The following is a 22,251-nucleotide window of genomic DNA, read 5'->3' as shown; positions in this document are numbered from 1 at the left end:
TAAGACAAAAAAAAAAAAAAAAAAAAAACAAAACAAGAAAAATTGATTTAGAGGGAATTCAGATTCTGGAGTTAGCACAGAACTTTAAAATGACTATATTGAGAGTAAAAGATGGGGATTAATAGATTAAAATATGGAGAATCTCAACAGAAAATTGGAATCAATTTTAAAAAATCAAATACAGATAAATGAAAAATAAGAAAACTGATCCCCAGCAGACCTTAGGGAATACTAGAAGAAATTTTTTTAGGCTGAAGTAAAATGGCCCAACATAGAACAGAGCTGGCCTCTCCGTCCCATATTGAACTCGAGTTGGAAGAGGCGAGTCCGGTCTCAAAACGGAGGTAAAACCGCCGCCCGGTCGCCCCCAGCCCGACTCCGGCCGTCGCCGCCGCCGCCGCCGCCGCCGCCGCCACCGCCGCCGCCGGGGGGGGTGGGGAGGAGGGCCATGATCCAAAGGAACCAGAACAGTTGAGAAAACTGTTTATTGGTGGTCTGAGCTTTGAAACTACAGACGATAGCTTAAGAGAACATTTTGAGGAATGGGGCACACTTACAGATTGTGTGGTGATAAGAGACCCCCAAACAAAACGTTCCAGGGGCTTTGGTTTTGTGACTTACTCTTGGGTTGAAGAGGTGGATGCAGCAATGTGTGCTCGACCACACAAGGTTGATGGGTGTGTAGTGGAACCAAAGAGAGCTGGTTCTAGAGAGGATCTGTAAAGCCTGGTGCCCATCTAACAGTGAAGAAAATTTTTGTTGGTGGTATTAAAGAAGATACAGAAGAATGTAATTTGAGAGACTACTTTGAAAAGCATGGCGAGATTGAAACCATAGAAGTTATGGAAGACAGGCAGAGTGGAAAAAAGAGAGGATTTGCTTTTGTAACTTTTGATGATCATGATACAGTTGATAAAATTGTTGTTCAGAAATACCACACTATTAATGGGCATAATTGTGAAGTGAAAAAGGCCCTTCCTAAAGAAGAAACGCAATCTGCTGGATCACAAAGAGGTCGTGGAGGTGGATCTGGCAACTTTATGGGTCGTGGAGGAAACTTTGGAGGTGGTGGAGGTAACTTTGGCCGTGGTGGAAACTTGGTGGAAGAGGAGGCTATGGTGGTGGAGGTGGTGGCAGCAGAGGTAGTTATGGAGGAGGTGATGGTGGATAGAACGGATTTGGAGGCGACGGTGGTAACTATGGCGGTGGTCCTGGTTACAGTAGTAGAGGAGGCTATGGTGGTGGTGGACCAGGATATGGAAACCAAGATGGGGGATATGGTGGCGGTGGTGGAGGATATGATGGTTACAATGAAGGAGGAAATTTTGGAGGTAACTATGGTGGTGGTGGGAGCTATAATGATTTTGGAAATTATAGTGGACAACAGCAATCAAATGATGGACCCATGAAGGGAGGCAGTTTTGGTGGAAGAAGCTCGGGAAGTCCCTATGGTGGTGGTTATGGATCTGGTGGTGGAAGTGGTGGATATGGTAGCAGAAGGTTCTCAAAACTCACAAGAAAAGGGCTACAGTTCTTGGCAGGAGAGAGAGCGAGGAGGTGTCAGGAAAGCTGCAGGTTACTTTGAGACAGTCGTCCCGAATGCATTAGAGGAACTGTAAAAATCTGCCACAGAAGGAACGATGATCCATAGTCAGAAAAGTTACTGCAGCTTAAACAGGAAACCCTTCTTGCTCAGGACTGTCCTAGCCACAGTTTGCAAAAAGTGCAGCTATTGATTAATGCAATGGAGTGTCAATTAGATGTACATTCCTGAGGTCTTTTATCTGTTGTAGCTTTGTCTTTTTCTTTTTCTTTTCATTACATCAGGTATATTGCCCTGTAAATTGTGGTAGTGGTACCAGGAATAAAAAATTAAGGAATTTTTAACTTTTCAATATTTGTGTAGTTCAGTTTTTCTACATTTTAGTACAGAAACTTTAACAAAATGCAGCTTTGAAGGTGTTTCCTTGTGAGTTAACAAGAAGATCATTGTTAATTAATATTTTGTATGAATTTTGCTGAAGTTAACTGTAAAGAAACACCTGCTGACTTGCAGTTTAAGGGGATCTATTCTCCCCATTTCCAAACCATGAAATGAATGGGCTCTGACATGTGGAGAGAATAGATATTTGTGTTTGCAATGTGTGTCTTAGATAATAGACTTGGGTATTTAAATTAGCATATTTGTGAATTTAATAGCATTAAGACTTACTTCAAATGAAAAATCTCAAAATTCAAAAAAAAAAAAAAAAAGAACAGAGCTGGGAGCTCGATTGGAGCTGCCTGTGGGGGAGGAGCGCCGCCGCCGCCGCCGAGAGCTGGGAGCTCGATTGGCGCTGCCTGCGGGGGAGGAGCGTCGCCGCCGCCGCCGCCGCTCCCGCCGCCGCCGCCGCCGCCGCGAGCTGGGAGCTCAGTTGGCGCTGCCTGCTGGGGAGGAGCGCCGCCGCCGCCGCCGCCGCGAGCTGGGAGCTCGATTTGCGCTGCCTGCGGGGTGGAGCGCCGCCGCCGCGAGCTGGGAGCTCGATTGGCGCTGCCTGCGGGGGAGGAGCGCCGCCGCCGCCGCCGCCGCGAGCTGGGAGCTGGATTGGCGCTGCCTGCGGTGGAGGAGCGCCGCCCCCGCGAGCTGGGAGCTGGATTGGCGCTGCCTGCGGGTGAGGAGGGCCGCCGCCGCCGCCGCGAGCTGGGAGCTCGATTGGCGCTGCCTGCGGGGGAGGAGCGCCGCCGCCGCCGCCGCGAGCTGGGAGCTGGATTGGCGCTGCCTGCGGGGGAGGAGCGCCGCCGCGAGCTGGGAGCTCAGTTGGCGCTGCCTGCGGGGGAGGAGCGCCGCCGCCGCCGCCGCCGCCGCCGCGAGCTGGGAGCTCAGTTGGCGCTGCCTGCGGGGGAGGAGCGCCGCCGCCGCCGCCGCCGCGAGCTGGGAGCTCGATTGGCGCTGCCTGCGGGGGAGGAGCGCCGCCGCCGCCGCCGCGAGCTGGGAGCTCGATTGGCGCTGCCTGCGGGGGAGGAGCGCCGCCGCCGCCGCCGCCGCGAGCTGGGAGCTGGATTGGCGCTGCCTGCGGGGGAGGAGCGCCGCCGCCGCCGCGAGCTGGGAGCTCAGTTGGCGCTGCCTGCTGGGGAGGAGCGCCGCCGCCGCCGCCGCCGCGAGCTGGGAGCTCGATTTGCGCTGCCTGCGGGGTGGAGCGCCGCCGCCGCGAGCTGGGAGCTCGATTGGCGCTGCCTGCGGGGGAGGAGCGCCGCCGCCGCCGCCGCCGCGAGCTGGGAGCTGGATTGGCGCTGCCTGCGGTGGAGGAGCGCCGCCCCCGCGAGCTGGGAGCTGGATTGGCGCTGCCTGCGGGTGAGGAGGGCCGCCGCCGCCGCCGCGAGCTGGGAGCTCGATTGGCGCTGCCTGCGGGGTAGGAGCGCCGCCGCCGCCGCCGCCGCGAGCTGGGAGCTCGATTGGCGCTGCCTGCTGGGGAGGAGCGCCGCCGCCGCCGCCGCCGCGAGCTGGGAGCTCGATTGGCGCTGCCTGCGGGGGAGGAGCGCCGCCGCCGCCGCCGCGAGCTGGGAGCTCGATTGGCGCTGCCTGCGGGGGAGGAGCGCCGCCGCCGCCGCCGCGAGCTGGGAGCTGGATTGGCGCTGCCTGCGGGGGAGGAGCGCCGCCCCCGCGAGCTGTGAGCTGGATTGGCGCTGCCTGCGGGTGAGGAGCGCCGCCGCCGCCGCCGCCGCCGCCGCCGCCGTCGCCGTCGCCGTCGCCGTGAGTGAGGAAGCGCCTCGGTCAGGCCTGCTGAGGGCCCTCGCCGACGCCTGGGCTTACCCGCCGCCCCGCCAGCTCCGCTCGTTTCCCGTCCCCCGCGGCCCGGCGCGGGGCAGGCCTGCCGGGGCCATGGAGGACGAGGTGGTCCGCATTGCCCAGAAGATGGACAAGATGATGCAGAAGAACGCGGTAAGCGCGGCGGGCGGCGCGGGCCGGAGGGAGGCTGGGCGGCGGGCGGGGGTCAGTCGGCCTGAGGGGTTTCCCGGCCCGCGGTGAGCGCGGCGGGTGCCGCGTGACGGCGGCGAGGCCCGCGCTCTGGGGAGGGGTTCCTGGGGAGGGGGGAGCTTCGTGTCCCGCGGCCGCGTCCCGGGCAGGGGTCCTGGGGGGCGTCCTGTCTCGCAGCCGCGTCCCGGGCAGGGGTTCTGGGGGGCGTCCTGTCCCGCAGCTGCGTCCCGGTCAGGGGTTCTGGGGGGCGTCCTGTCCCGCGGCCGCGTCCCGGGGAGGGGGTCCTGGGGGGGTCCCGGGGAGGGCGTCCGGTCCCGCGGCCACCGGCGCTGGGGCCCGCCCTGGGCGCCCGAGGCCCCTCGTGATTAGCGCAGCCCGGTAAACTCCATCGAGGCGTCCTCCTCATTATTTTAAACGTGACGGTGGTAAAGCCTCGCTGGTTTAGCTGAAGAGTGCAGAGAGCCCTCCCTGTTTGAAAAGAATTCGTTGTCTTTCCCGGGCTCATTGGCCAGCAGCGAGAAAACAACATCAAACAGAGGTTTGTGATCAGTTTTAGACATGAAACTGTTCAAGCAAAACGTGAATTTCCTGGATCTTATTTTTGAGGAAGGCTGAACATTCCCTTGATTGTCTCAACTCTCCTGCATGTTTGCTTAGCAATTAAAAAAGGTGAACTATGCCAGCGTACTTGGCAAGTTGCTAAACTTTTTGGAAAAAGTGGATCTTGTTAGGCCGCGGAGTGCGGGGAGCTGTGTTTAAGGCACTGCCGCCGACGAGGCTGTGCTGCCGGCTGGATTTGGACACATGTCGTTGCTGGTCCTCTCAGTGGTTTACGGTTGCTACCGGTGGCGTTTTCTGTTACTGATAACGTGTGCACGTGAACGTGTTCTCTTGTGGTTTGTATGAGGTGCTCCAGTTTTTGCATTTCTGTCCACCTGTGTGGGTCACTCTCAGTCCCTTGCTTCCGAGTCGTCTATATTTTCAGCTAAACTTCTGAAATTCCAAGTCAAACGAATGTGAAGGAGAGAAGGGCTGCTCTGATTTGCACAGCACTTTGGAGTTACAAAGCGTTTGTGCAGAATTCTTTGGCGACTCACGACAGCTGTGTTGCATTCATTTTACAGAATAAGAAACTGAGTCAGACCAAGCAGTTCACCTCCTTAAATGAAGTGTGCGTTGTGGATTAAGCCAGGACCCGAGTTTCCTGCTGGGCAGCATGCAGAAGTAATGTTAAACACCGAATTCTTAAGACTTCAGACTTGGTGTGCGCCTCTTTTCCTTTAACAGGTGCATTGCCCGGCGTGTAATTTCATACCCTGTTAATCTGTCTTTGCAATTTTGGCTTTTTAAAGTACCTCCTGTTTGTTTTCTGTTCCAGACGTTGCCTGTGCCATTTATTTTTTCTGTTGATACAGGCCTTTCATTCCTCACTGCAAGTGATGAGTTCTGTATATTTGATTGGCTGAACGTTTCTGTTATTCTGTTTAAACTGGCAAGTTTTTTTTCTTTGCCTAGAGAACCCTAGACTCCCCTAGTAGAAGCTGGCTCCTAGGGAAAAAGGCCGTTTCTTGGGTAATTTTTTTCTCGAACTCAGGCTATAAAATGTGTACCTTTTAATCATCTAGTGCACTAGGTGTTTTTGTTTGTTTCCTTTCCTTGAAATAGACGTTTCCTAGAAATGAGGAATTCCTTAGTGAGCAAGTATGGAGAAGACCAGTTTGTATTTATCTGCAGTTCTCAAATTATAAACACATAATGCGTCAGCAGGAGAATGAGGATAAGCTCCACAGATAATCCTCAAGTCTCATTTTTCTTTTCAAATCTTATATTTCTAGTAGTACAGAACTTTACCAATATAAAAACTTGCCCCCCCCCCCCAAAAAAAAAGAACAGAACTGCAGGAAAGAGCAAAGAGCACTTAAAGTCTGTGTGTGTGTTTAATATATATATGTACATATACCCAGGTACATACACCTTTATATTTATATGTTGTTTTGTAAATAAATGACAATAATAATGTCTTGTGGAGATGTAGAACAGAAGTATACAACAAAAGCACAAACAGCAGGAGGGGGCAAATGGAATTAAACTGTTAAACCTCCATGGGATGGTTCCATGGAGGAGGCAGAGAGGGGGATGGGATCCTCGAAGAGCTGCTGAAGACCTTGCATTTTTTGCAGATCTCTTTAGAATGCTACTTGTATATTATGCTCTCACTGAGTGCACCTGGCTGAGCTATGGCACATTAGCACGGTAAACATTTGTCAGATTTGCCCTAGTCAGAAAATTTTCTATACCTGCCATCCTGCTTGGCACTTAAAATAGTTTTTTTTTTTTAAGGTCTCTATGATATAGGGATGATGGGTGAAGAAGGTAGGCTGCAGGGTAATAATGTAGTATGTATGATCCCATTTTGATACAGTAAACAGAAAGTATTAAATGCATGCCTGTTTGTATGAGCAGTGAGTTTGCATGGTTATCTCAAGAGGGAGGGAATGGGACGGGTAGAGAAAGAGATTGACCACAGGCTATTGTTTTACTTGTTACAAGAGGCATGTGTTGCCTTCATTTCTGATTAAGCTTTTTGTTTACAGATTATTGTAGGTTTACATGCAGTTGTAAGAAATAATAGTGAGATAGGTCCTGTGTGTCCTTTACCCAGTTTTCCCCCATGGTAACATCTTACAGAACCATAGTATACTGTCACAACCTGGGTATTGCCATTGACACAGTCAAGATACAGAACATTTCCATCCCACAGGATCTCTCCTGATGCCATTTTATAGCCACTGCTGCTCCCCCACTCCCCACCAAATCATAATGATCTGATAGTGCAGTGGATAAAGTTGCACTAAAGTTTTTGTGCAGATGATCAAGGGAAAATAGCCCCTGGGGAAGATGGCCCATCTCCCAGTCCCCCGGCCCTATCTGTCCCTGGCAACCTGTCATTTCAAGAATGTTATGTGGGACTTCCCTGGTGGCGCAGCGGTTAAGAATCTGCCTGCCATTGCAGGGGACATGGGTTTGATCCCTTGTCCGGGAAGATCCCACATGCCGCGGAGCAACTAAGCCCATGCGCCACAATGACTGAGCCTGCGCTCTAGAGCCCGGGAGCCACAACTACTGAGCCCACGTGCCACAACTACTGAAGCGCGCGTGCCTAGAGCCCGTGCTCTGCAACAAGAGAAGCCACCGCAGCGAGAAGCCCGCGCACTGCAACAAAGAGTAGCCCCCGCTCGCCGCAACTAGAGAAAGCCCACACGCAGCAACGAAGACCCAACGCAGCCAAAAATAAAATAAATTAACTAATTAATTAAAAAAAAAGAATGCTATGTGAATAAAATCATATAGTGTGTAACCTTTTTTTTTTTTCTTAATTAAAAAAAAGTTTGTTTTTGGCTGCGCTGCCGGTTATGCGATCTTAGTTCCCCGACCAAGGATTGAACCCAGCCCAGGTAGTGAAAGTGCTGAGTGCTAAACACTGGCCCGCCAGGGAATTCCCAGTATGTAACCTTTTGGATTGGCCTTTTTCAATCAATGTAATTCCCTGGAGAGTCATCCAAATTGCATGAATCAATAGTGCTCCTTTTTTTAAAAAAAAAAAAATATATATATTTATTTATTTATTTGGCTGTGCGGGTATATAGTTGCAGCATGCGGGATCTAGTTCCCTGACCAGGGATGGAACCTGGGCCCCCTGCATTGAGAGTGCAGAGTCTTAACCGCTGGAACACCAGAGAGGTCCCAGTGCCGCTTTCTTTTTAATTGCTGAGTAGTATTCCATGGTTTGGCTATACTTCAGTTTGTTTAATCACTTGCCCATTGAAGAACATCTGAGTTTTTTCCCATTTCTTGACTATTACTGAGAGAGATGCTGTGGACATTTGTGTACCTTTTTTTGTGCGAACATGCGTTCTCTGGGGTAAATGCCGTATGGTAAGTGTTGCTTTTTTTTTTTTTTTTTTTTTTTTGGCTACGCTGTGCCACATGTGGGATCTTGGTTCCCCAATCAGGGATCGAGCCCGTGCCCCCTGCATTGGGAGCTTGGAGTCTTAACCACTGGACTGCCAGGGAAATTCCTGTATTGCTCCCCCTGCCCCACTTGATTGATTGATTGATTGATTGGTTGATTGGCTGTATTGGGTCTTAGTTGCGGCACGCGGGACCTTCGTTAAGGCATGTGGGATCTTTTTTGTCATTGCGGCGCACGGGCTCTTCGTTGCAGCATGAGAGCTTCTCTCTAGTTGTGGCGTGCGGGTTTTCTCTCTCTAGTTGTGGCACGTGGGCTCTGTAGTTGTGGCGTGCAGGCTCCAGAGCGCGTGGGCTCTGTAGTTTGCTGCACGTGGGCTACCTCATTGAGGTGTGCGAGCTCAGTAGTTTGGCGCGAGGGCTTAGTTGCCCCGCGGCGTGTGGGATCTTAGTTCCCCGACCGGGAATCGAACCCACGTCCCCTGCATTGCAGGGCGGATTCTTTACCACTGAACCACCAGGGAAGTCCCTGTATTGCTTTTTTAAATTAAAAAAAAAAAAAAAAAAGGAAAAGCAATCAGAGGTAAAACAACTAATTATATGATTGCCTTTCAAAGTACATATTCAAACCCTACATTGTTGGTGTACATAACTTCTTTATGTTGATTTCTGGTGTTTAGCTCTAGTAACAAGACAATAATAATAACGCTGTAGTTTTCCTTGTTTCTTTCAACTGATGATCTGTGTATTTCTTACAAATAATAATTAACACTCACAAGCTACCAGGAGGCAAGTAATGGTTAGTGCTGGTGTGGTTAACTCCTTTATAGATAGGGAGGTTGAGGCATGGATATTGTGGAATTTGCCATGTTGAGGCATGGGTATTGTGGAATTTACCTAAGGTTATAACACTGTGTTCTGACTCAGATTCATTCAGATTTACTCCTTCTCTTTCTGTCTCCTGAATTAATAACTCTTTGTAATTTTGACCTAGGTGTGAGGACACGAAAAGGGTTTTTTCCTGTACCTGAGGTTTAGTGCTTGTTTTATAGAAGCAATATAGTATAGTGGTTAGAGTATGCACTTTAGCATCTGATTTTTTTTTCTTCTTAAGTCTTTAATGAATTTGTTACAATATTGCTTCTGTTTTATGTTTTGCACATGCCGGAAAGGTAATAGGCCTTGGCCCCTGGGCCTGGGCTTCGTCTCTTGTGCTGTCTCCTGTCCCTGTTGCCCCCGCGCGCTGGCCCGTCCGTGCTGTGCCAGGGGATATTGGTCGTCTCCCGGCTCAGTTCACAGTAGCTGAAAGGGACAGTGTGTAATGTTCTGATTTCTGCCCATCGTTTTCAAAGGGAGGCTCTGGCCATTGCTCCTCTGGTAAAATGCAGAGGGAGTGCTTTTTAAGATGGGACTGTCAGTGTTAGGGCCACTCCTTAATTACCAAAACGGAATCCCCTTCAGTTCCTCCAGCTGTGTTGTTTTGGCACAGAAAATGTGAGTAATAGGAATTTGGAACTAAGTTGGAGTGAAAAAACGCACCGGTCCCGCCGAATTTTCCATCGAAACAGTTGATTTGTGTTGTCTCTAGGAATTCTAAAGGGCGTACCGTTGCTTCCTAACCGGTGTCATTTGGGAGATCTACCTCTGTACGTTCAAATGATTAATTTTGAGACTTTGCTCATGTGTGCAGTAAACCCTTTAATTCCCTAAGACCTTCCTTTCCTCCATCTCATACCCCATTAAGCCCGCTTCAGTTTATCTCCTGAATTTCTTTGGAATCTGTCAGCTCTCCCTCAACATTCTAATACTGAACTTGCCTGTCTGTTGCGATTAGGTCCTAACTAGTGTCCATATATCTTGTTTCCTTCCAATCCATTCTTCACACAAGAAACCTTCAAAGCAAGTTGGAACATTGCTCATAAACATCGCTCACAAACATTGTTTTGAGAATAGAAAACACAGTGTTGGCCTTTAAGACTCTGCGTGGTCTAGAATCCTCTCTGCTTCTCTAGCCCCATCTTGTGCCACTTGTGCCCTCACTGTCTATGCTTCAGATACACTGAATTAACCTTAGTTCTCACTCATCTGACAGAAGTCAGTTGAGAAATTATTTTTCACTGTGATTCCTAGCATTAAGGAATTTGATGATCAGGTTTTGTATGAGGACTAAAACTAAACTGGGAAGTGGAAGAATTGAGTTTAAACTGTGTCAGTCAACACGCATGTATTAATGATACCTAAGTATTGAACACGGGACTAGGTTTCATGAGGGATACAGAAGTTCTGGCCATCTCTGGTTTTGGATATCCCTTATTTGTTGAGACCTTTGCGTTGTTTGGTTGCCTTTTGTCTGTTTTCCAGATGGGAAAACAGGAACAAGGGAAGTATAGGTTATTACTAAGTGGGGTTGAACAAGTGGAGCAGCAAACTGCAAAGCAGAAAGAAGAGGGACGTACTATAGAGGGATATGATTTCCATTTTCAAGGCGCCTGCGTCCTGTGCAGGGAGACAGCCTAACATAACATGTGCCTAACAAAAAATATATTGACTTCTTACTAAAATCTCCAGTTCATATAACCAAGGGGTTTATACCTTCTCCTTTAAAAGTGATATTCCTGGGGGGAGGGAGGGGCAAGATGGCAGAAGAGTAAGACGTGGAGATCACCTTCCTTCCCACAGATACAGTAGAAATACATCTACACGTGGAACTGCTCCTACAGAACACCCACTGAACGCTGGCAGAAGACGTCAGACCTCCCAAAAGCTTTATTTTATTTTATTTTATCATCTTTATATCTATATATAAAGTACAGTCTTGAGCTAGTACAGGTAGCCTGAGAGTCTTAGAGGCCTTTAGTTAAAGGAATCTAGCCAGCGAACATAATTCTCATACTAAACTGCCACAAGGAAGAAGTTAACTTACCCTGTATGTCAGGGTCCAAAAAAATTTAAAGATGTGCCTAATGCAAAAATAAGTTATAAAGATTTAGGCCAGTCAAAAACTAACAGCAGTTTCAGGTAGAGGTGCATGCCTAATGTAAACCAGCATAGTTTCCATTTACTGCGTTCTTGTAATCACTGAAATAAAAACTTCTACAAGATTAAAAAAAAAAAATTCACCGATTAAAGTAAGTGTACAATTCACTAGTTCTTAGTATTTTCACAACCAATATTGCTATCTAATTCCAGAACATTTTTGTCACGCCCCCCACAAAGAAATCTTGTATATGTTAGCTGTTACTCCCTATTTTCCCCTCCCCAACATCCCCTGGTATCCACTAATCTACTTTCTGTCTATATGGATTTGCTCATCCTGGACATTTCATAGACATGGAATTATACAATATATGACCTTTTGCTATTGGCTTGAAATATTTCTCCCTTTAATAGTGTCAGTTTTTCGGACTTCCCTGGTGGTACAGTGGTTAAGAATCCGCCTGCCAATGCAGGGGACACGGGCTCGAGCCCTGGTCTGGGAAGATCCCACATGCCGCGGAGCAACTAAGCCCGCACGCCAAAACTACTGAGCCTGCGCTCTAGAGCCCAAGAGCCACAACTACTGAAGCCCATGCACTTAGAGCCCGTGCTCCTCAACAAGAGAAGCCACCGCAACGAGAAGGCCACGCACCACAACAAAGAGTAGCCCCTGCTCGCCACAGCTAGAGAAAACCCGCGCGCAGCAACGAAGACCCAACGCAGCCAAAAATAAAAATACAAATAAATAAATAAATAAATTTATTTATTTATTTAAAAAATAGTGTCAGGCTTTATCATTTTAATTCTGTTAGTTTTTCTTTATGTATTTGGGACTTGCTTATACTGCATTTGTCTTTTAAGTCATATAGGAGAAAAACTGAATTACAAACAAAAATACATTTATACTGTCTTTTGTATTTCCTTATGTAGTGGACATACTCCACTGGAAAAGAGAAATCACCATACCTTTTGATGAACTCATTTGCTGGCATGATGGAGTGAAATCTAGCAGAATGTCAAGCCGATTTCCCCCACAGGACATTTCCTTAGTGTCAGGGTGGTACAGGATGATGGGGGACTGAGCCAAGAAAGCAGAGTGAAATTTCCTGCACAGTCATGGCACGAACAAACCAAATCCCGCTAGATAAAGGGGCCTGTGACAATCATTAGGTCTCCTCTTCAAGACATTTGCCAGTTTTTGAACCTATAGAAAGCAGGAAGCTTAAATACCTAATGCCTGAGGGAGAGAACTTTCCAAAGTGAGGAATCAGAGACCTACCAGACTCACAGTAAAAACCCAGAAGTGCCATCCCCAAGAAGGGGGCTGAGTCAGAAAAAGTGAAATCATCTGCAATGTTTCAGTGTTTATGAGACAAATTTTCATTGAGAAAGTGTAACGGTAACAAATACATAGCTGGTCTCTCCTTACATTTGCCATACTCTGAAGCTGTGAGAACTGAGAGCCTAAAGAGCTGAATTCAAACATCTGAAAGACTGAAGTCAATAACTGACTGTATTTATTGAAGAATCAAAGACCTGTCAGGCTCACAGCAAAAATCCAGGGAGGCCACAAATCAGGAAAAATCATAGGTAGCATGAGACAAGTAAAGCTCCAACCCAGTTCTGACCTAGTAAAATTCCTGAAATGACTGAAATGATCAGCCACTCTGATTAACAGAGAAAGGGGTAAATCTTCTCTGGTTCAAAGTAATAGCATCTTCAGTCTCTATGAATTTTTTATTCACCATGTCCAGCACACAATCAAAAATTATGAAATTCCTGAAGCAGGAAAAAGTGACTAAAAATTAAGACAAAAAAAAAACAAAACAAAACAAGAAAAATTGATTTAGAGGGAATTCAGATTCTGGAGTTAGCACAGAACTTTAAAATGACTATATTGAGAGTAAAAGATGGGGATTAATAGATTAAAATATGGAGAATCTCAACAGAAAATTGGAATCAATTTTAAAAAATCAAATACAGATAAATGAAAAATAAGAAAACTGATCCCCAGCAGACCTTAGGGAATACTAGAAGAAATTTTTTTAGGCTGAAGTAAAATGGCCCAACATAGAACAGAGCTGGCCTCTCCGTCCCATATTGAACTCGAGTTGGAAGAGGCGAGTCCGGTCTCAAAACGGAGGTAAAACCGCCGCCCGGTCGCCCCCAGCCCGACTCCGGCCGTCGCCGTCGCCGCCGCCGCCGTCGCCGCCGCCGCCGCCGCCGGGGGTGGGGTGGGGAGGAGGGCCATGATCCAAAGGAACCAGAACAGTTGAGAAAACTGTTTATTGGTGGTCTGAGCTTTGAAACTACAGACGATAGCTTAAGAGAACATTTTGAGGAATGGGGCACACTTACAGATTGTGTGGTGATAAGAGACCCCCAAACAAAACGTTCCAGGGGCTTTGGTTTTGTGACTTACTCTTGGGTTGAAGAGGTGGATGCAGCAATGTGTGCTCGACCACACAAGGTTGATGGGCGTGTAGTGGAACCAAAGAGAGCTGGTTCTAGAGAGGATCTGTAAAGCCTGGTGCCCATCTAACAGTGAAGAAAATTTTTGTTGGTGGTATTAAAGAAGATACAGAAGAATGTAATTTGAGAGACTACTTTGAAAAGCATGGCGAGATTGAAACCATAGAAGTTATGGAAGACAGGCAGAGTGGAAAAAAGAGAGGATTTGCTTTTGTAACTTTTGATGATCATGATACAGTTGATAAAATTGTTGTTCAGAAATACCACACTATTAATGGGCATAATTGTGAAGTGAAAAAGGCCCTTCCTAAAGAAGAAACGCAATCTGCTGGATCACAAAGAGGTCGTGGAGGTGGATCTGGCAACTTTATGGGTCGTGGAGGAAACTTTGGAGGTGGTGGAGGTAACTTTGGCCGTGGTGGAAACTTGGTGGAAGAGGAGGCTATGGTGGTGGAGGTGGTGGCAGCAGAGGTAGTTATGGAGGAGGTGATGGTGGATAGAACGGATTTGGAGGCGACGGTGGTAACTATGGCGGTGGTCCTGGTTACAGTAGTAGAGGAGGCTATGGTGGTGGTGGACCAGGATATGGAAACCAAGATGGGGGATATGGTGGCGGTGGTGGAGGATATGATGGTTACAATGAAGGAGGAAATTTTGGAGGTAACTATGGTGGTGGTGGGAGCTATAATGATTTTGGAAATTATAGTGGACAACAGCAATCAAATGATGGACCCATGAAGGGAGGCAGTTTTGGTGGAAGAAGCTCGGGAAGTCCCTATGGTGGTGGTTATGGATCTGGTGGTGGAAGTGGTGGATATGGTAGCAGAAGGTTCTCAAAACTCACAAGAAAAGGGCTACAGTTCTTGGCAGGAGAGAGAGCGAGGAGGTGTCAGGAAAGCTGCAGGTTACTTTGAGACAGTCGTCCCGAATGCATTAGAGGAACTGTAAAAATCTGCCACAGAAGGAACGATGATCCATAGTCAGAAAAGTTACTGCAGCTTAAACAGGAAACCCTTCTTGCTCAGGACTGTCCTAGCCACAGTTTGCAAAAAGTGCAGCTATTGATTAATGCAATGGAGTGTCAATTAGATGTACATTCCTGAGGTCTTTTATCTGTTGTAGCTTTGTCTTTTTCTTTTTCTTTTCATTACATCAGGTATATTGCCCTGTAAATTGTGGTAGTGGTACCAGGAATAAAAAATTAAGGAATTTTTAACTTTTCAATATTTGTGTAGTTCAGTTTTTCTACATTTTAGTACAGAAACTTTAACAAAATGCAGCTTTGAAGGTGTTTCCTTGTGAGTTAACAAGAAGATCATTGTTAATTAATATTTTGTATGAATTTTGCTGAAGTTAACTGTAAAGAAACACCTGCTGACTTGCAGTTTAAGGGGATCTATTCTCCCCATTTCCAAACCATGAAATGAATGGGCTCTGACATGTGGAGAGAATAGATATTTGTGTTTGCAATGTGTGTCTTAGATAATAGACTTGGGTATTTAAATTAGCATATTTGTGAATTTAATAGCATTAAGACTTACTTCAAATGAAAAATCTCAAAATTCCAAAAAAAAAAAAAAAAAGAACAGAGCTGGGAGCTCGATTGGAGTTGCCTGTGGGGGAGGAGCGCCGCCGCCGCCGCCGAGAGCTGGGAGCTCGATTGGCGCTGCCTGCGGGGGAGGAGCGCCGCCGCGAGCTGGGAGCTCGATTGGCGCTGCCTGCGGGGGAGGAGCGTCGCCGCCGCCGCTGCCGCCGCCGCCGCCGCGAGCTGGGAGCTCGATTGGCGCTGCCTGCGGGGGAGGAGCGCCGCCGCCGCCGCCGCGAGCTGGGAGCTTGATTGGCGCTGCCTGCGGGGGAGGAGCGCCGCCGCCGCCGCCGCCGCCGCCGCGAGCTGGGAGCTGGATTTGCGCTGCCTGCGGGGGAGGAGCGCCGCCGCCGCCGCCGCCAGCTGGGAGCTTGATTGGCGCTGCCTGCGGGGGAGGAGCGCCGCCGCCGCCGCGAGCTGGGAGCTCAGTTGGCGCTGCCTGCTGGGGAGGAGCGCCGCCGCCGCCGCCGCCGCGAGCTGGGAGCTCGATTGGCGCTGCCTGCGGGGTGGAGCGCCGCCGCCGCGAGCTGGGAGCTCGATTGGCGCTGCCTGCGGGGGAGGAGCGCCGCCGCCGCCGCCGCCGCGAGCTGGGAGCTGGATTGGCGCTGCCTGCGGTGGAGGAGCGCCGCCCCCGCGAGCTGGGAGCTGGATTGGCGCTGCCTGCGGGTGAGGAGCGCCGCCGCCGCCGCCGCCGCGAGCTGGGAGCTCGATTGGCGCTGCCTGCGGGGTAGGAGCGCCGCCGCCGCCGCCGCCGCGAGCTGGGAGCTCAGTTGGCGCTGCCTGCTGGGGAGGAGCGCCGCCGCCGCCGCCGCCGCGAGCTGGGAGCTCGATTGGCGCTGCCTGCGGGGGAGGAGCGCCGCCGCCGCCGCCGCGAGCTGGGAGCTCGATTGGCGCTGCCTGCGGGGAGGAGCGCCGCCGCCGCCGCCGCCGCGAGCTGGGAGCTGGATTGGCGCTGCCTGCGGGGGAGGAGCACCGCCGCCGCCGCGAGCTGGGAGCTCAGTTGGCGCTGCCTGCTGGGGAGGAGCGCCGCCGCCGCCGCCGCCGCGAGCTGGGAGCTCGATTGGCGCTGCCTGCGGGGTGGAGCGCCGCCGCCGCGAGCTGGGAGCTCGATTGGCGCTGCCTGCGGGGGAGGAGCGCCGCCGCCGCCGCGAGCTGGGAGCTCAGTTGGCGCTGCCTGCTGGGGAGGAGCGCCGCCGCCGCCGCCGCCGCGAGCTGGGAGCTCGATTGGCGCTGCCTGCGGGGTGGAGCGCCGCCGCCGCGAGCTGGGAGCTCGATTGGCGCTGCCTGCGGGGGAGGAGCGCCGCCGCCGCCGCCGCCGCCGCCGCCGTCGCCGTGAGTGAGGAAGCGCCTCGGTCAGGCCTGCTGAGGGCCCTCGCCGACGCCTGGGCTTACCCGCCGCCCCGCCAGCTCCGCTCGTTTCCCGTCCCCCGCGGCCCGGCGCGGGGCAGGCCTGCCGGGGCCATGGAGGACGAGGTGGTCCGCATTGCCCAGAAGATGGACAAGATGATGCAGAAGAACGCGGTAGGCGCGGCGGGCGGCGCGGGCCGGAGGGAGGCTGGGCGGCGGGCGGGGTTCAGTCGGCCTGAGGGGTTTCCCGGCCCGCGGTGAGCGCGGCGGGTGCCGCGTGACGGCGGCGAGGCCCGCGCTCTGGGGAGGGGTTCCTGGGGAGGGGGGAGCTTCGTGTCCCGCGGCCGCGTCCCGGGCAGGGGTCCTGGGGGGCGTCCTGTCTCGCAGCCGCGTCCCGGGCAGGGGTTCTGGGGGGCGTCCTGTCCCGCAGCTGCGTCCCGGTCAGGGGTTCTGGGGGGCGTCCTGTCCCGCGGCCGCGTCCCGGGGAGGGGGTCCTGGGGGGGTCCCGGGGAGGGCGTCCGGTCCCGCGGCCACCGGCGCTGGGGCCCGCCCTGGGCGCCCGAGGCCCCTCGTGATTAGCGCAGCCCGGTAAACTCCATCGAGGCGTCCTCCTCATTATTTTAAACGTGACGGTGGTAAAGCCTCGCTGGTTTAGCTGAAGAGTGCAGAGAGCCCTCCCTGTTTGAAAGAATTCGTTGTCTTTCCCGGGCTCATTGGCCAGCAGCGAGAAAACAACATCAAACAGAGGTTTGTGATCAGTTTTAGACATGAAACTGTTCAAGCAAAACGTGAATTTCCTGGATCTTATTTTTGAGGAAGGCTGAACATTCCCTTGATTGTCTCAACTCTCCTGCATGTTTGCTTAGCAATTAAAAAAGGTGAACTATGCCAGTGTACTTGGTAAGTTGCTAAACTTTTTGGAAAAAGTGGATCTTGTTAGGCCGCGGAGTGCGGGGAGCTGTGTTTAAGGCACTGCCGCCGACGAGGCTGTGCTGCCGGCTGGATTTGGACACATGTCGTTGCTGGTCCTCTCAGTGGTTTACGGTTGCTACCGGTGGCGTTTTCTGTTACTGATAACGTGTGCACGTGAACGTGTTCTCTTGTGGTTTGTATGAGGTGCTCCAGTTTTTGCATTTCTGTCCACCTGTGTGGGTCACTCTCAGTCCCTTGCTTCCGAGTCGTCTATATTTTCAGCTAAACTTCTGAAATTCCAAGTCAAACGAATGTGAAGGAGAGAAGGGCTGCTCTGATTTGCACAGCACTTTGGAGTTACAAAGCGTTTGTGCAGAATTCTTTGGCGACTCACGACAGCTGTGTTGCATTCATTTTACAGAATAAGAAACTGAGTCAGACCAAGCAGTTCACCTCCTTAAATGAAGTGTGCGTTGTGGATTAAGCCAGGACCCGAGTTTCCTGCTGGGCAGCATGCAGAAGTAATGTTAAACACCGAATTCTTAAGACTTCAGACTTGGTGTGCGCCTCTTTTCCTTTAACAGGTGCATTGCCCGGCGTGTAATTTCATACCCTGTTAATCTGTCTTTGCAATTTTGGCTTTTTAAAGTACCTCCTGTTTGTTTTCTGTTCCAGACGTTGCCTGTGCCATTTATTTTTTCTGTTGATACAGGCCTTTCATTCCTCACTGCAAGTGATGAGTTCTGTATATTTGATTGGCTGAACGTTTCTGTTATTCTGTTTAAACTGGCAAGTTTTTTTTCTTTGCCTAGAGAACCCTAGACTCCCCTAGTAGAAGCTGGCTCCTAGGGAAAAAGGCCGTTTCTTGGGTAATTTTTTTCTCGAACTCAGGCTATAAAATGTGTACCTTTTAATCATCTAGTGCACTAGGTGTTTTTGTTTGTTTCCTTTCCTTGAAATAGACGTTTCCTAGAAATGAGGAATTCCTTAGTGAGCAAGTATGGAGAAGACCAGTTTGTATTTATCTGCAGTTCTCAAATTATAAACACATAATGCGTCAGCAGGAGAATGAGGATAAGCTCCACAGATAATCCTCAAGTCTCATTTTTCTTTTCAAATCTTATATTTCTAGTAGTACAGAACTTTACCAATATAAAAACTTGCCCCCCCCCCCAAAAAAAAAGAACAGAACTGCAGGAAAGAGCAAAGAGCACTTAAAGTCTGTGTGTGTGTTTAATATATATATGTACATATACCCAGGTACATACACCTTTATATTTATATGTTGTTTTGTAAATAAATGACAATAATAATGTCTTGTGGAGATGTAGAACAGAAGTATACAACAAAAGCACAAACAGCAGGAGGGGGCAAATGGAGTTAAACTGTTAAACCTCCATGGGATGGTTCCATGGAGGAGGCAGAGAGGGGGATGGGATCCTCGAAGAGCTGCTGAAGACCTTGCATTTTTTGCAGATCTCTTTAGAATGCTACTTGTATATTATGCTCTCACTGAGTGCACCTGGCTGAGCTATGGCACATTAGCACGGTAAACATTTGTCAGATTTGCCCTAGTCAGAAAATTTTCTATACCTGCCATCCTGCTTGGCACTTAAAATAGTTTTTTTTTTTTAAGGTCTCTATGATATAGGGATGATGGGTGAAGAAGGTAGGCTGCAGGGTAATAATGTAGTATGTATGATCCCATTTTGATACAGTAAACAGAAAGTATTAAATGCATGCCTGTTTGTATGGGCAGTGAGTTTGCATGGTTATCTCAAGAGGGAGGGAATGGGACGGGTAGAGAAAGAGATTGACCACAGGCTATTGTTTTACTTGTTACAAGAGGCATGTGTTGCCTTCATTTCTGATTAAGCTTTTTGTTTACAGATTATTGTAGGTTTACATGCAGTTGTAAGAAATAATAGTGAGATAGGTCCTGTGTGTCCTTTACCCAGTTTTCCCCAATGGTAACATCTTACAGAACCATAGTATACTGTCACAACCTGGGTATTGCCATTGACACAGTCAAGATACAGAACATTTCCATCCCACAGGATCTCTCCTGATGCCATTTTATAGCCACTGCTGCTCCCCCACTCCCCACCAAATCATAATGATCTGATAGTGCAGTGGATAAAGTTGCACTAAAGTTTTTGTGCAGATGATCAAGGGAAAATAGCCCCTGGGGAAGATGGCCCATCTCCCAGTCCCCCGGCCCTATCTGTCCCTGGCAACCTGTCATTTCAAGAATGTTATGTGGGACTTCCCTGGTGGCGCAGCGGTTAAGAATCTGCCTGCCATTGCAGGGGACATGGGTTTGATCCCTTGTCCGGGAAGATCCCACATGCCGCGGAGCAACTAAGCCCATGCGCCACAATGACTGAGCCTGCGCTCTAGAGCCCGGGAGCCACAACTACTGAGCCCACGTGCCACAACTACTGAAGCGCGCGTGCCTAGAGCCCGTGCTCTGCAACAAGAGAAGCCACCGCAGCGAGAAGCCCGCGCACTGCAACAAAGAGTAGCCCCCGCTCGCCGCAACTAGAGAAAGCCCACACGCAGCAACGAAGACCCAACGCAGCCAAAAATAAAATAAATTAACTAATTAACTAAAAAAAAGAATGCTATGTGAATAAAATCATATAGTGTGTAACCTTTTTTTTTTTTCTTAATTAAAAAAAAGTTTGTTTTTGGCTGCGCTGCCGGTTATGCGATCTTAGTTCCCCGACCAAGGATTGAACCCAGCCCAGGTAGTGAAAGTGCTGAGTGCTAAACACTGGCCCGCCAGGGAATTCCCAGTATGTAACCTTTTGGATTGGCCTTTTTCAATCAATGTAATTCCCTGGAGAGTCATCCAAATTGCATGAATCAATAGTGCTCCTTTTTTTTAAAAAAAATATATATATATATTTATTTATTTATTTATTTGGCTGTGCGGGTATTTAGTTGCAGCATGCGGGATCTAGTTCCCTGACCAGGGATGGAACCTGGGCCCCCTGCATTGAGAGTGCAAAGTCTTAACCGCTGGAACACCAGAGAGGTCCCAGTGCCGCTTTCTTTTTAATTGCTGAGTGGTATTCCATGGTTTGGCTATACTTCAGTTTGTTTAATCACTTGCCCATTGAAGAACATCTGAGTTTTTTCCCATTTCTTGACTATTACTGAGAGAGATGCTGTGGACATTTGTGTACCTTTTTTTGTGCGAACATGCGTTCTCTGGGGTAAATGCCGTATGGTATGTGTTGCTTTTTTTTTTTTTTTTTTTTTTGGCTACGCTGTGCCACATGTGGGATCTTGGTTCCCCAATCAGGGATCGAGCCCGTGCCCCCTGCATTGGGAGCTTGGAGTCTTAACCACTGGACTGCCAGGGAAATTCCTGTATTGCTCCCCCTGCCCCACTTGATTGATTGATTGATTGATTGGTTGATTGGCTGTATTGGGTCTTAGTTGCGGCACGCGGGACCTTCGTTAAGGCATGTGGGATCTTTTTTGTCATTGCGGCGCACGGGCTCTTCGTTGCAGCATGAGAGCTTCTCTCTAGTTGTGGCGTGCGGGTTTTCTCTCTCTAGTTGTGGCGTGCAGTCTCCAGAGCGCGTGGGCTCTGTAGTTTGCTGCACGTGGGCTACCTCATTGAGGTGTGCGAGCTCAGTAGTTTGGCGCGAGGGCTTAGTTGCCCCGCGGCGTGTGGGATCTTAGTTCCCCGACCGGGAATCGAACCCACGTCCCCTGCATTGCAGGGCGGATTCTTTACCACTGAACCACCAGGGAAGTCCCTGTATTGCTTTTTTAAATTAAAAAAAAAAAAAAAAGGAGAAGCAATTAGAGGTACAACAACTAATTATAAGATTGCCTCTCAAAGTACATATTCAAACCCTACATTCTTGGTGTACATAACTTCTTTATGTTGATTTCTGGTGTTTAGCTCTAGTAACAAGGCAATAATAATAACGCTGTAGTTTTCCTTGTTTCTTTCAACTGATGATCTGTGTATTTATTACAAAATAATTTTTTTTTTTTTTTTTACAAGTAATATTAACACTCACAAGCTACCAGGAGGCAAGTAATGGTTAGCGCTGGTGTGGTTAACTCCTTTATAGATAGGGAGGTTGAGGCATGGGTATTGTGGAATTTGCCATGTTTAGGCATGGGTATTGTGGAATGTGCCTAAGGTTATACTATAGCACTGTGTTCTGACTCAGATTCATTCAGATTTATTCCTTCTCTTTCTGTCTCCTGAATTAACTCTTTGTAATTTTGACCTAGGTGTGAGGACACGAAAAGGGTTTTTTCTGTATCTGACGTTTAGTGCTTGTTTTATAGAAGCAATATAGTATAGTTTTTAGAGTATGCACTTTAGCATGTGATTTTTTTTTTTTTCTTAAGTCTTTAATGAATTTGTTACAATATTGCTTCTGTTTTATGTTTTGCACATGCCGGAAAGGTAATAGGCCTTGGCCCCTGGGCCTGGACTTCGTCTCTTGTGCTGTCTCCTGTCCCTGTTGCCGCCGCGCGCTGGCCCGTCCGCGCTGTGTCAGGGCGTATTGGTCGTCTCGCGGCTCAGTTCACAGTAGCTGAAAGGGACAGTGTGTTATGTTCTGATTTCTCCCCATCGTTTTCAAAGGGAGGCTCTGGCCATTGCTCCTCGGGTAAAATGCAGAGGGAGTGCTTTTTAAGATGGGACTGTCAGTGTTGGGGACACTCCTCAATTACCAAAACGGAATCCCCTTCAGTTCCTCCAGCTGTGTTGTTTTGGCACAGAAAATGTGAGTAATAGGAATTTGGAACTAAGTTGGAGTGAAAAAACGCACCGGTCCCGCCGAATTTTCCATCGAAACAGTTGATTTGTGTTGTCTCTAGGAATTCTAAAGGGCGTACCGTTGCTTCCTAACCGGTGTCATGTGGGAGATCTACCTCTGTACGTTCAAATGATTAATGTTGAGACTCTGCTCATGTGTGCAGTAAACCCTTTAATTCCCTAAGACCTTCCTTTCCTCCATCTCATACCCCATTAAGCCCGCTTCAGTTTATCTCCTGA

At 49.3% G+C, this 22,251-nt stretch overlaps 1 pseudogene across 1 annotated transcript; it reads left to right on the top strand.

The window, feature by feature from the left end:
* The first annotated feature begins 305 nt into the window (after positions 1–305).
* On the top strand, positions 306–21,787 carry LOC309654204 (annotated as a pseudogene). The gene is made up of 3 exons: positions 306–1,500; positions 13,019–14,201; positions 21,778–21,787. The product of its transcript is annotated as an uncharacterized misc_RNA (transcript).
* The last annotated feature ends 464 nt before the right edge of the window (positions 21,788–22,251 follow it).

The sequence above is a fragment of the Balaenoptera physalus genome, assembly GCF_965194825.1.
Source record: "Balaenoptera physalus genome assembly, contig: HAP1_SCAFFOLD_2249, whole genome shotgun sequence".
NCBI classification, from domain to species: Eukaryota; Metazoa; Chordata; class Mammalia; order Artiodactyla; family Balaenopteridae; genus Balaenoptera; species Balaenoptera physalus.
The sequence above is the reverse complement of the archived record's forward strand: the minus strand, read 5'-3'. Positions and strand labels throughout refer to the sequence as shown.